Here is a 12209-nt window from a genome sequence, read left to right on the forward strand (position 1 = left end):
GGCCCAGAGTAAATGCTCAATGAACCCTGGGCACCTCCTCTGCTGTTGCTATGGGTACTGCTGCTGCAGAGGGGGGTTACGAAAACCCCCCTCCCCTCTGAGGGAAGGCCTCACCATGCTTTCAGGGCCTAAAGGTCTAATGGGGCCCTGACCAGCCAGTGCAGGACCCAGACCGAGGTCTGCTTTACGCTTACTACCCATGTTCTTTCTGAGGTCGGCACACTTTTCCTGGAAAGGGACAGATAGTAAATATTTTAGGCCTGGTGGGTCACGTGCAGCCTCTGTCACATACTGTCTTGTTGTTGTTTTTTTTTTTAAAACAATCCTTTCAAATTATAAAGCCATTCTTAGCTCCCAGGTTACTCAGAGATAGGCCTGGTTGGCCAGTCCCTGCCATGCTGCCTTATGAGGAAATAGAGGAAGAAAGGAAAGCAAAGTAAAGGGAGATGTAGACGTGGGTATTTTCTTTTTCCCACTAAAAGTAGGTTGAAGCTACATAGAAAAGAAAAATTGGGGTCCAAGAATTTGTCTGACTTTAAAAATGAAAATAAAACCAGCCACAGTGATTCACTATAGCCTTGTAATGCTCATTTCACTGTCCAGGAAAGGGGGGCAGACGGAAGTGGGGTGACCTGGCCGAGGTCACATCACTAGTAAGGGACAGAGCTGGGACATAAACCCAGGGGGTCTGGCACCAGACAACCTCCCCACCACCCCATCTTCCTTGACTACTGTAGGAAAGAATCTCTATTTTCTATTATTCTGAGACTCCTGACATCTTCCATCAGCTGACCTCCTGGTTAAGAGCCAGACTTTGGGGTCTGGCAGGTCTGCAGTCCAGCCTCAACTCTACTGTCACTGCATCTATGACCTTGGAAGTGATTAACTTTTCGGTGCCTCAGTTTCCTCAATGGTAAGATGGAGAGATCTGCTGTACCTCCCTCTGGGTGGTTATGGGGATGAAATGAGTTAAAGGCATGTAAGGGACTTAGCAAATGGCTTTGCACACGGGCAGTGTTGGATCAAGGTTAGAACTGATGATTATAAGAATCACTGTGGCAGGCAGAATAATAGCCCCCAAAGATGCCCTTACCCTGAACCGCAGAACCTGTGAATATGTTATCTTAAATGGCAAAGAGGACTTATGGTAGCAGATGGAATTAAGACTGCAAATCAGCTGACCTTAAAATAGATAATCCTGGATGATCTGGGTAGGCATGATGTAATCACAAGAGCTAAGTTAGAGATGGAAGGGAGAGGCAGAAGAGCCAGCCTCGGAGTGATACGGCCCGAGAAAAACTCCACTGGCCATTGCTGGCCTTGCAGGTAGAAGGGGCCATGAGCTAAGGAATTCCGAAAGCTTCTGCAAGCTGGAAATTCAATGAAACAGATTTTCCCTTTGAGTCTCCAGATAGTAATGCAACCTGTTGGCATCTTGATTTTAGCTCGGTGAGATGCATTTCAGACTTCTGACCTCCAGAACTGTAAGACGATAAATGTGTGTGGTTCAAGCCACTAAGGCATGTGTTACAGCAGCAATAGGAAGAGGAAATTAATATACCGTTTGTCCTACACACAAGAGGACGCCCCAGTGTTGGCAGAGCCACCGGAAGTGAGCGTGGCATCCCGCACAGTCTGGAGAAGGAGGCCTTCTCTGCACACTCCTCAGCCGGCAACCCTTGGCTTAGGGATGGACACGTGGCCTGACCCTCTCAATTCCAGGGCATTTGCTAGGATGACGACAGAAGCAACACCCTCTTTCTGAGGGGGCTGCAGAGAGAAGGGGCTGGGTCAGTGGGGGACACATGCCTTGGTAAAGCCTGCGTAGGGGAAAGTTGAGGCAGGAGATGGAGAAAAAGCACACCCGCCGGCACTGTTTAGATCCAGCTGGGCTCAAAGCCAGACCAGCTCAGACTTTTCAAGTACATGAGCTGCTGTTTTGTGTTGCACGTACGTCAGTATGAATTAGATCTTTAGTTTGTACCTAAAAGTCTGACTAATATAATCCAATACCCACTTAAGTACCGTTTCCTACTAGTTTCAGGTGTTATCTTTTCCTTGGCCGATAGACTTTGGGCTCTGGAGTAACGTGGAGTGGGGTTTAGGAGTGGGCATTTAGGGCAAATTTGTATGTTTTCAAATTTAAAACATTGGATTTATTTATTTATGTATCTGCCCCCACTGCGAGGCATGCGGGGTGTTACTTCCCCGACCAGGGATCGAACCGGTGCCCCCTGCAGTGGAAGCTCGGAGTCTTAACCACTGGGCAGCCAGGGAAGTCCCTTAGGGCAAATTTTTGGATGGACGACGGTAGGGGAGAGTGGGCTGCCGTCTCTCACTTCTCCTGCTTAGCTCAGAGATGTCAAGTCTACTGCTGCTGGCGGAAGAAGGAGTGAAGAGCCCCTCGTGGGCTACTGAACGGGAATGTGGTTTGAACTTGCACCTGGATCTGTGGGAGAACCAACAGCCTATGGCAGAGTCTTCATGTCTAGTCCATTAGGGTTGAGTGATTTGCACATTTATGGCACAGGGGACGGCTGTGACTTGCTTTCCTGGTTAGGCTGTTTCTTCTGGTCTTGCCCCTTGCATGTTGATGGTGTGCCAGGGTTCTGTCCTCTGGCTCTGAGCTGTCCCCGAGAGAGCGCAATCCCCCCACGGCCTCCCTTGTTTCCTTCATCCGCTGTCCGTCCATCCTAATTCTGTCCCAGTAGGCCTGAGGGATGTGGCACACGTCCTTGGGTGACAGTGACCCCTGCCCTGCCTCCTTGAATTTTCATAGGGCAGTAAAGGTGGGGTGGGGCTATGTCACAGTCGGGGAAGTTGATACGACTCGTAAAGAACCCAGGTCACGCTCGCCTTTTCCTCCCCCAAGCATACACTGGCCAGGTTGATGGATAATCACTGACCTATATAAGGATGACTCCTGAATTAATCCATCCCGACCTGAGCTTGCTCCTGTGTTCCAGGCCCAGGCTGGACATTTCCACCAGGACGATGATACGAACACTAATCCTAGAATTACTATCAGCACTGATACTAATGTAATTCCGGGTCATGTTTATTGAGCAGCTCTGTGCCAGGCATACTGCTTAATGCTTTACATGTACTGACCGGAATGACCCTCTCGGGCAGCTAACAGCTACATAATCCCCATTATACAGATGAAGAAACTGAGACTTAGGAACGTTAAAGGACCCCCCAGGATTTCAATTCAAGCCATCTGGACTCCTGAGACCACTTGTTCAACCACTGCTCTATATTGTCTCCCAGGCCCCGGGCGTCACACCGGTGTGCCCAGGGCCATGTCCCCAGTACCTTCTGCGACATACGCTACTTTTTCCCTACCTGTGCACTACCTGGTTAATGGGATCACTCGCTTAGATTCCCAAGCCGGGAGCCTGGGGCTCGCTCTTGACCCCTCCTTCCTCAATTTTCATGTTCAAGTCCAGTCAATGCTTTCTCTGAATCGGTACTCTTCAGAGACCCCCACTCTCACCCCTGCTGTGACTGCCTTGGTTTAGGTGGCCACACCCTGTCTCCAGGGTCATCTCTCTGCAGCTGCCCCCTGACTGCTGCCTTGTCTTTGATGTCTCTTATCTGCAGCCTACCCTCTGCGCTGTGACCATGTCAAGCTTCTAAACCCAAGGCTGCGTCGCTTGGTTTGAGAGAGTGGCATGGACATATATACACCACCAAACGTAAAACAGATAGCTAGTGGGAAGCAGCCGCAGAGCACAGGGAGATCAGCTTGGTGCTTTGTGACCACCTAGAGGGGTGTGATAGGGAGGGTGAGAGGGAGGGAGACACAAGAGGGAAGAGATATGGGAACATATGTATATGTATAACTGATTCACTTTGTTATAAAGCAGAAACTAACACACCATTGTAAAGCAACTGTACTCCAATAAAGATTAAAAAAAAAAAAACCCACAAAACTTCTGAAAGTTGCTTATTGCTTCCTGCAAACAGTCCAGTCCTGAGCATGGCATTCGGGAACCTCTGCGGTTTGACTCAGCCGACCTTGCCCATCTCAACGGCCACATGCTCCCCAACCAGGCTCTCTCTGCTCCAGCCACAGCAGGCTTCCCGACACCCTCCACACGTCTTCCTCTCCCTTGGCACCCCTGCCCAGGCTGCCCCTTCCTCCCCTTCTGCAGAAATCCTCCCCCTCCCTCAGGGTCTAGCTGAAAGCCTCCCTGAGCCCACAGGTCGAATGAGGGACTTCATTTCTGTGGGTAGGAAACTGACTGTCTTGGTGTCCATCAGGCGATCACGCGACACACTGACTTCTGCATTTCTTTACCTACTGATTTTGTTTTACTAACACCTCTACTCAGTGCCAGGCACTGCTCTAAGCATGTTTCATAAGCTCAGTAGTCGTCCTAACTACCCTATCCAGTGGCGCATTTTAAAGATGAGGAAACTGAGGCACAGAGACATTAAATAACTTGGTCAAGATCACAGGGCTAGCGAAGGTACGGCCTGGATTCTAACGGAGCCAGTCTGGCACCAGAGTGCACGGATTTAAATGCTCTGCAGTGCCGCCTCACGCTGGGTGGTGTAGACAGTACCCTCTGTGGGAGCCCAGAGAGGAGACAAGGGCCTCGGGGAACTGTGGCACCTGCTAAGTTTGGAGTGATGTGATGCCCATGCCTGCCCAGGCCTCCAGAGGCCAGCTCCCCAGGAGAGCCTATGCCTTCTAACCCCAAGGCTTCCCCCTGGTCCATGGTGCCCTCAGCTCCATCTTCAGGAGCTAGGAGTCTGAGGCCACACAAGGATGAAGTGAGGGACCCAGGACAGGGTCCTTGCACCAGGGTGTGGAGCCTCAGTGGGAAGGATGGGAGGGCAGGATGGGCCCCACTCCTCTTTTCCCTGCCGGTGGGACATAGGGTGACCACTGGCCACGCCTTCTCTGGCGGGGCTGCTGCTTAGGCAGGGGAGCCGTTCTGCTCTAGGCCTCGGAGAGAGGACAGAGGAGAAGCATGAGGTTATCTGACCCAGCTCACCAGGCCAGGGGCTGGAGAAGACTGGGGACAGATGCTCAAGGTGGCCAGAATAACGGGCATGCACTTGCCTGGTGCCCCCGAGAAGCCAGCTCTGGGCCAACAACCCAGGAGTCCTAATGAGCCAGCTGGGCTTCCAGGCCCTCCCCCCGCCCTCGGCTTCTGTGACCAGAGGCTCTGCTCTTCCCACTGTGCATGAGTTCCAATCCCCCCTTCATATCGATTTAACTGCTCTTGATGTTTATTTAAGTATAAATTGAATGCTTCTCCTGAAGAGTCTCAGAAACTAAGGCTGAAAGAGGAATTCCAGTTCAAACTTCTTCTCCATTTTAAACAGGTAAAGCCCACCCTTTAGACATGCTCCCACTCAAATTCAGTTGGTGCCAACTTGGCGTTCAACCACCTTGGCTGTCCGCACTCTCCCTGCAGTGGGAGTGAATTCGGGTGTTGACACTTGCTGAGCTGAAGGGAAGACACGGTCTAGTCACTGTGGGGTTCAGTCCCCTCCAGAGACACCCCCTACCAAGACACTCATGCACATGCATGTTAGGACCCTTGGGGCATCAGCTACTCTCTGCAGAAGACCGAGAGTACAGTGACTCAAGTTGAAGGCTTAAGTGGACCTTTCCTATTGGAGACTCATCAACAATAAAAAATGAGCCTCTGAAAAACTAACAGGAGTCATTTGAAAGTATGATACTATTAAAACAATCTGTAACTTCATTTTTCTCATATTATAAGAAGAAAGCTCTACTTTCAGGGTGATTATGGATGGGAAGTGATAGAAGGGGAGAAGATACAGCATCTTTTGACCATATTTTGTGAACAAGATCTTCTGCTAGGTCTCTTCCACATTTTATCTCATTTACTCTCCTGCAGAGCCCTGTGAGGTATATTATATCCCCATTTTACAGATCGGGAAACTCAGGGGAAACCTAGTTCTGAACTACTTTGTCTCATCTTCTGCATATAATTCTGGAAACACAGCTTATTCCCAGCTAGTGCAGTGAAGTCTAATTCAGAGCCCTTGACAATTTGAAATAGAAGCAAAGCTGCCCACGGAATGATTTGCTACTTTAGAAAACGTCCTGCTTTTGTGAGAGTTTCGTTGGTATCCATCCTAAGCTCATAAACAGAGTAAGTGCCCTAGAAGTACAGGTTAGGTGTGCTCAGCCAAACGGTCAGACATGCAAGCACAGGCCGCCAAGGCCCCTGCCTCCCCACCTGTCAGCTAGCTGGGCTGAGCTGACTCCGTGTACTGAAGGATAACAGAGCTCACCTGCATGCAGAAGACACCCACAGATTAAGACTTTTCACTCACTCGGCTTGGTACTAAAGTGGTCCAGATTAATGAGGTTTTGCTGTGCTTTGCCTCTCTGATGTAAAACAAGGCTGCTAGGTAAAAGCACGAAGTGTGAGAGCAGGGAGGGGCCTTGGAAATCGCTTTGTCTCAGATGCCAAAAGGCAGCACATGTGCTACGCCCTCGTTATTGCTCCCCAGCAGACATCACTAATCCATTGCAGCACACCCTTTCCTGGGTATGCCTCAGAATCCTTCTCCACACAGTGCCCCTGGCAGCCATGACCAACTGATAAGAATGGGCGGGAGATGAAATCTATTTGCCACCCCTCACCTAGCCCAGTTGCCTCATGGGAATAGAGGTGGAACAGAAGCTGAGAGATGCCAAATGGCTGACGGAGCCAGGAATTGGGACCTCTTCTCTCTGACCGCTTTGCCTTTGAAGCTGCTCCCTGCCTCATCCCTGTCCCCTTCCCACTAAAGTTAGAACTGAAGTTGGGGTCGCTTGGCAAATGTTAGGGGGTACATGGGGAGAAGGAGACTGATAAGAGTGACAGTTTTTAGGATCCCCATAGGCATAGGGGCTGTGCCTATGCCATAAACAAATTTTGGCTTAAACTACCATCATATTAAATTCCAGCTAGGATCACAGGGCGATGGGGCAGGAGAGGCAAAAGGTAGGCCCCCGAGTAAGCCTGTTCCATAGTCCCAGGTCTACCACTAATGCAAGAAATGTGACCCTGACAAATGCTTCAGGCAAATGTCATTTTATTTGAAATACGCTACAAATCCTGGGTGGTGAATGGTGCCTTTTGCGAAGTGAAGCATCGTTTTGAGAATCTGTCTTGAGACAGCCAGGCCTCACTGGAGAAGGGATGGGGAACCAACATTGACTGTGAGACTCCAGACTGCGCTACCCAAGCTCAAGTCTTGAACGATTTTCCATCTGTACCAACAGACCCTCATACCCGTGCTTTTCACTTTTGCGAGGGAAGGACGTCCGCATTGTTTTCTCATTTACTGGGAGAAAGAGAGGTCCTGAGAAGTCAAACCACTCACCATGAGGCCCCCAGCTAGTAATAAAGGGCTGAGCTGCCCCTGCCTTTGAACCAGTGCTGGGACCACCAGAGGGAGAGCAGGAAAAACGGAGCTGCCCTTGACCGCCTTCTTGCAGCATCTCTGCTGTGGAGTGAGCTTTGGGGGAGTGATCACTTTCCTCACCCCCTCCCTGCAGCTAAGCCAGGGCTTCTGACTCCCCGTCCAGTACTCTGTCCTCTCACCTCTGTTGCTATTTCCTGTCCCAACACTGAACCTTAATCTGGGGTCAGGCCCCACATCTAGAATGAGAATAAGGGCTAATATTTATTGAGCACTTACGATGTGCGCGCACAGGACCAAGCGGCTTTGCGTGAATCAGTTCATTGACTCCTCACAGCCCCCTTATGCAGTAGGTACTATCATGACGCCCATTTTGCAGATGGGGAGACTGAGGCATAGAGAGGTGGGCAACTTGCCTGAGGCCCCACAGCTAGCGGAAGAGGCAGGATTTGAACCCTGCCGTCTGACTCCAGGGGCCCTGCTCTTAACCACAGACACGGCCTCCCGAGCTGCCTCCTCATCACTTTCCCTTTTAATCATTCGACAATCACTTCTTGAGCACCTACGACATGCCAGGTTCTTTGAATCAAAGACACAGCCTCTGTCCTCAAAGCCCAACTCATGCTTGAAGGCTTGCCAAGGAAGCAACAAGTCACAGCTGAAGCTCCTGTTCAGCCCCCTCCCCTTCCTCTCCCACCGATCCACCCACCGCACAGCACTCAGGACTCAGCTGAACGTACAGCCTCTGCACAATGACTGTCAAACTCGATTCTCGTCCAGGCTTCAGTTTCTTAAAGAAAAACCCCATCTCTGGCCTCCCACAGCGCCTTGCCCTCGCTACACATTTTGTGCTGCAGCTGACCCAGGCCCGGGGGAAGAAGACCCAGTTACAAAGCACAAAGGAAGCCCCCGTGCTCATTATTCAGACCTTCAGACCCTCTCCCTTGCAATGGGTGTCTCTCCTGGGCAATGTCGCCCCCGGCGTCTGTGGTATGATTCCTCTCACGCTCACTGGGCCAGGTTTTGGTCACTGGAGAATGTGGTCCTACCAAAGGAGCCCAGCTCCCTTGGGGAAGCCATGCTCACTGTCCTCCCACAGTCTGGGGGTTTGGGGAATCCTGCCGCAGCGCCCCCCCACCACAACCCTGTGCCTTCCCTTCTGGTCTGTGTGGTCGGGATCCCGGGCAAGTCTCTTGAAGGCGCAACTCGCTGGCAACTCTTTCGGTGGTCCTAGTATGGGGGAGAGCTCCCTCGAGCCTCTGGTCAGAGCCCGTATCGCGCTTGGAGAGTCGCCCACCCCTTCACACAGATCAGGTGTTTGGGGTCACAAGTGTGATGTGTGGACGTCTGGCATAAGCTCAGGTACAGCTGGCCAATGGACAACAGGTCTGAGGATAGACCATCTCATCCAGTAGCTTAAACTGTTTTAAGGCAGCACCCTGCCCCATAAAACAGGCAGCGCCGAGAGAGTGTGTGTGTGAGCTCACAGGTTCCCCTCATTCACTCTCCCTAAACTCTCTCCCTCATCCTCCTGCCTCTCCGGGATTCTTAGTCATCACGGAACAGTCTGTAAAACACTACCCTGTCAAAACCCCTCCCCACTTCAACATTTCCCATCCATGCTTCTCCAACCTGTGCTTGAATTCTGCCAGTGACAGGGAACTCACTACCTCTAATGGACGTCGATTTTACCGTTGCCAACCTCTCTTTAGGAATTTCTCCTTAGGCTGAGTCAATAGCTGCCCTCTTGCCAGTGACAGCCGTTCAAAGGTGCAAAGGTGGCATTCTCACCTCCATTTACTCATGTCTCCCCAGGGCTATGGTTTATAAACTGGTGTGAGCCCGGTAGTTCCCCCTCTAGTCCAAGCATATGTCCCTAACCCTGGGTACAGGGTTAGAGAACAATTCCCGGCACGAACCCTCTGGATGGTGAGCCTGAGTTGTTGTCATCTGAGCAAAGAAAGGTCGGCACAGCCACCTGCATCTCCCTTTGCTTCTGGGGAGGGACGGGCCGGGACCCAGTGAATTCCAAGGGATTCACACCTGGATTCTCTGCACTGTGCACTGTTTCCAGCTGCATCTGGAGGGAAACCGTTTCGGGTGCAAAAGCTCAGCTTCCCCTGGCCCTTCCATTCATCTCCCTTCCCTTCCTGAAATCCAGCTGAGGCCCCGACCTCCGCCAAACACACGGGTCACTCACCAGTTCCATATTGCTTACATCCTGGGAATCTTTTTACACTTTGAGAGCAGACAGTGCGTCAAGACCTACAAAGAAGAGATACTCAATATTAAAGGCAGAACAAGGCAAATGGGGGTTCAACTCTCATTTCTAGAGGGACTAAGGCGCTAGGATCCTGGGATGGAGATGGGGAGGAGAAAGAAAAAGGAAATGGTCAGGACCGGGGTGCTCGTTAAACTGTCCTCAAGAATCTCAGGGCTTTGGGACGATGCTGAGAAGAAGAAAAAAAAAAAGAGAGAGACCCTTACTCTGGGTGAGTCAGCGGCTTTTTGAGAAGCAGGCCTTTTAGAAGAGCAAAACTAAAAGCCAAATCTGCTGGGTGGGGCTGGGGAGGCGTCTCTTGAACCCCACTCCAAGTTTCCTTGAGTCTTTGGTGTCCGTTCCTAGCAGCAGCGGGGGTTCACAGCTCCACGTTGGTGAGGGTGGGGGGAAAAAGCTCTGCACGCAAGGCCTCATGTCCGAAAGATACCGCAGTCCTGAAAACAAAAGCCCCCGACGTGGATTTCCATCCTGGGAGACTCCCGCCAGGCGAGCCCTGTGCGCTTTGAAAATTCCTCAGGAGAGCTGTAGCCGGAGGAACATGCGTGCGCCTGGCTCGGAAGATGCGTTCCCCGCATGGCAAGTCGAGGCCTGAGCTCTAGAGGTTTCTGCAGCCAGGCAGAGGCCCACCTGCAGCGCACACGTGAACGTGGAGAGCCTGTCGATGAGCTGCAGCTGGGGCCACGCTTCTCCTCGCTCCCCACGCCCTGCCCACCTTTAAAGCCAAACTTGTTTTTTCTTGTGGCCCTCAGAATCCTGAGGGGAGCACAGGTTTCTCTATTCACCTATCGCTGTTCTCAAAGGAGCACCCTTTGGGGGGAAAAATCTTCATGGCAACAGTTTCTATTGACTGAGTACATACTATATGGTAGGCGCTTCATATCCCGGATCCATAGTCAAAACTGAAATCGCATCACCTGGGAGCTTGCTGGAAGAGGCGATTCTCGAGCCCCACTCAGCCCTACAGAATCAGAACCTGCTTTTCAACAAGCTCCTCAGGTGATTCTTGGGCAAATTAAAGTCTGCAAAGTGTGCATTTCTAATCCTCTTAATCAGAGAAAGAAGGAAGGAAGGAAGTCAGGAAGTTGTAGCCCATTCCCAAGGTGAAGAAATAGGTTCAAGAAACCACAGCTTGGCTATTATGATTTTAGAGCTGCTGTGTGGTAGAGCTCATTCAAACCCGTGTTCATGTGATTCCGGAATCGGTGTTCCTTTTCTCTGCACCATTTTGGGGAAGCAAGATGAGAGGGTGATGGGACAGGCGGGCCTGGCTTGGTGGGAGGGGCCTGGGGAAGAGCAGTGGGCCAGGGGTCGGCTGATGACCTCAGGCCCGGAGACGGAGGCTGCCGGGTGAGCACTCAGAGAGAGAGGCATCAGGTACTGTGGACACAGGGGCTCCACAGAGGCCGTTGGACGCCAGCAAAATTTCCTGAAGCTCATTCAAGCTTCTGCACTGAATCTCAGTGATTAATTTATTTTGTTTGATTCCAGTTTAGCTGCATTTGCCCTCTGCCCTTAGAACTAGCCATCCAGCAGGAGAAAGTACCCTAGGAGGCAAGCTAAGCTGAGTATCCCAGCACTGATTTGCAGGAAGGACAATACTCTGCAAAGCCCCTTATAGTTTAGAAAGAACTTTCCACCCACCAGCTAATCTGCTCTTTCAAAGAACTTGGGGAGTGTTGCTAGTGCTACTCTGCAGTTGAGGAAACTGAGGCACAGAGAGGTTAAGTGATTTTCCTGAGGTCACACAGCTTTCAGGCAGGTTGGGGTTGAGGTCCCCTAAGTCCATGTCCAGAAGTGTGAGCTCAGCTGCTTCTGATGGGGAAAGCGCTCACACCACAGGTTTATGATGCCCTTGCTTAGTGTCACCCCACCCCATATGTCTTGTTTTACCTTCTGCTCACTGAATGGGTTTACTGAATAGACTCATGAACCAAGAGGAAAACAGTCTACAACCCACACAGGGTGTGTGACTGGGACCTTACTTGATGTAAACTGGCCAGTGGGCATTCTTGGTTTCTCAGTTAGTCATGTATTCCATTATGTAATGTTTGATCTGCTGCACTTGCTTCCACGAGGAAGATTAGTGTATATAAGGTATATAGGGGTCAATAAAACCTGGAGTTTGCACTGGTTCATAGGCTAATGTTCCCAGCACATTAATATTTTGCACCATGAAGTGCGGGCAGTGGATGCAAGGTACACACAGCTGAGTAGAACAGGCCACGGGGGACTCCGCCCTCCCAGCTCCTCCTCTGGGCTCCAGTGGCCACGTGCTCTGTCTTAGCCACTCCTGTTGCTCGGTTCTTCCTGGTCTTTGTGCAAAGGCCATGGGCTAGAGAAACCATCTGTCCCTGCTACGCCCTGGCAGAGCCTGAAACTGCTCTTCCACCGGGAACTCCTGATAAAGATGATCTGCTCCCTTCTGTCTCTAAACCCATTAGCCTCAATCCTTCTCTAGCCCCTTACATCAAGTTTTCCCCCTTTTAAAAATAATATATTGTCCTATAGTTACTCAGGTGCTAAAGTT

At 51.0% G+C, this 12209-nt stretch overlaps 1 long non-coding RNA gene across 1 annotated transcript in view; it reads right to left on the minus strand.

The window, feature by feature from the left end:
• Window positions 1-8152: 8152 nt before the first annotated feature.
• Window positions 8153-12209, minus strand: part of LOC309791754 — a 77362-nt gene continuing 73305 nt past the window's right edge. The window contains exon 3 of the long non-coding RNA XR_014291564.1: window positions 8153-9666. This is a non-coding gene — a long non-coding RNA (uncharacterized lncRNA). The remainder of the gene's footprint in view (window positions 9667-12209) is intronic.

Source organism: Mesoplodon mirus (assembly GCF_964341445.2).
Source record: "Mesoplodon mirus genome assembly, chromosome: 16".
NCBI lineage: Eukaryota > Metazoa > Chordata > Mammalia > Artiodactyla > Ziphiidae > Mesoplodon > Mesoplodon mirus.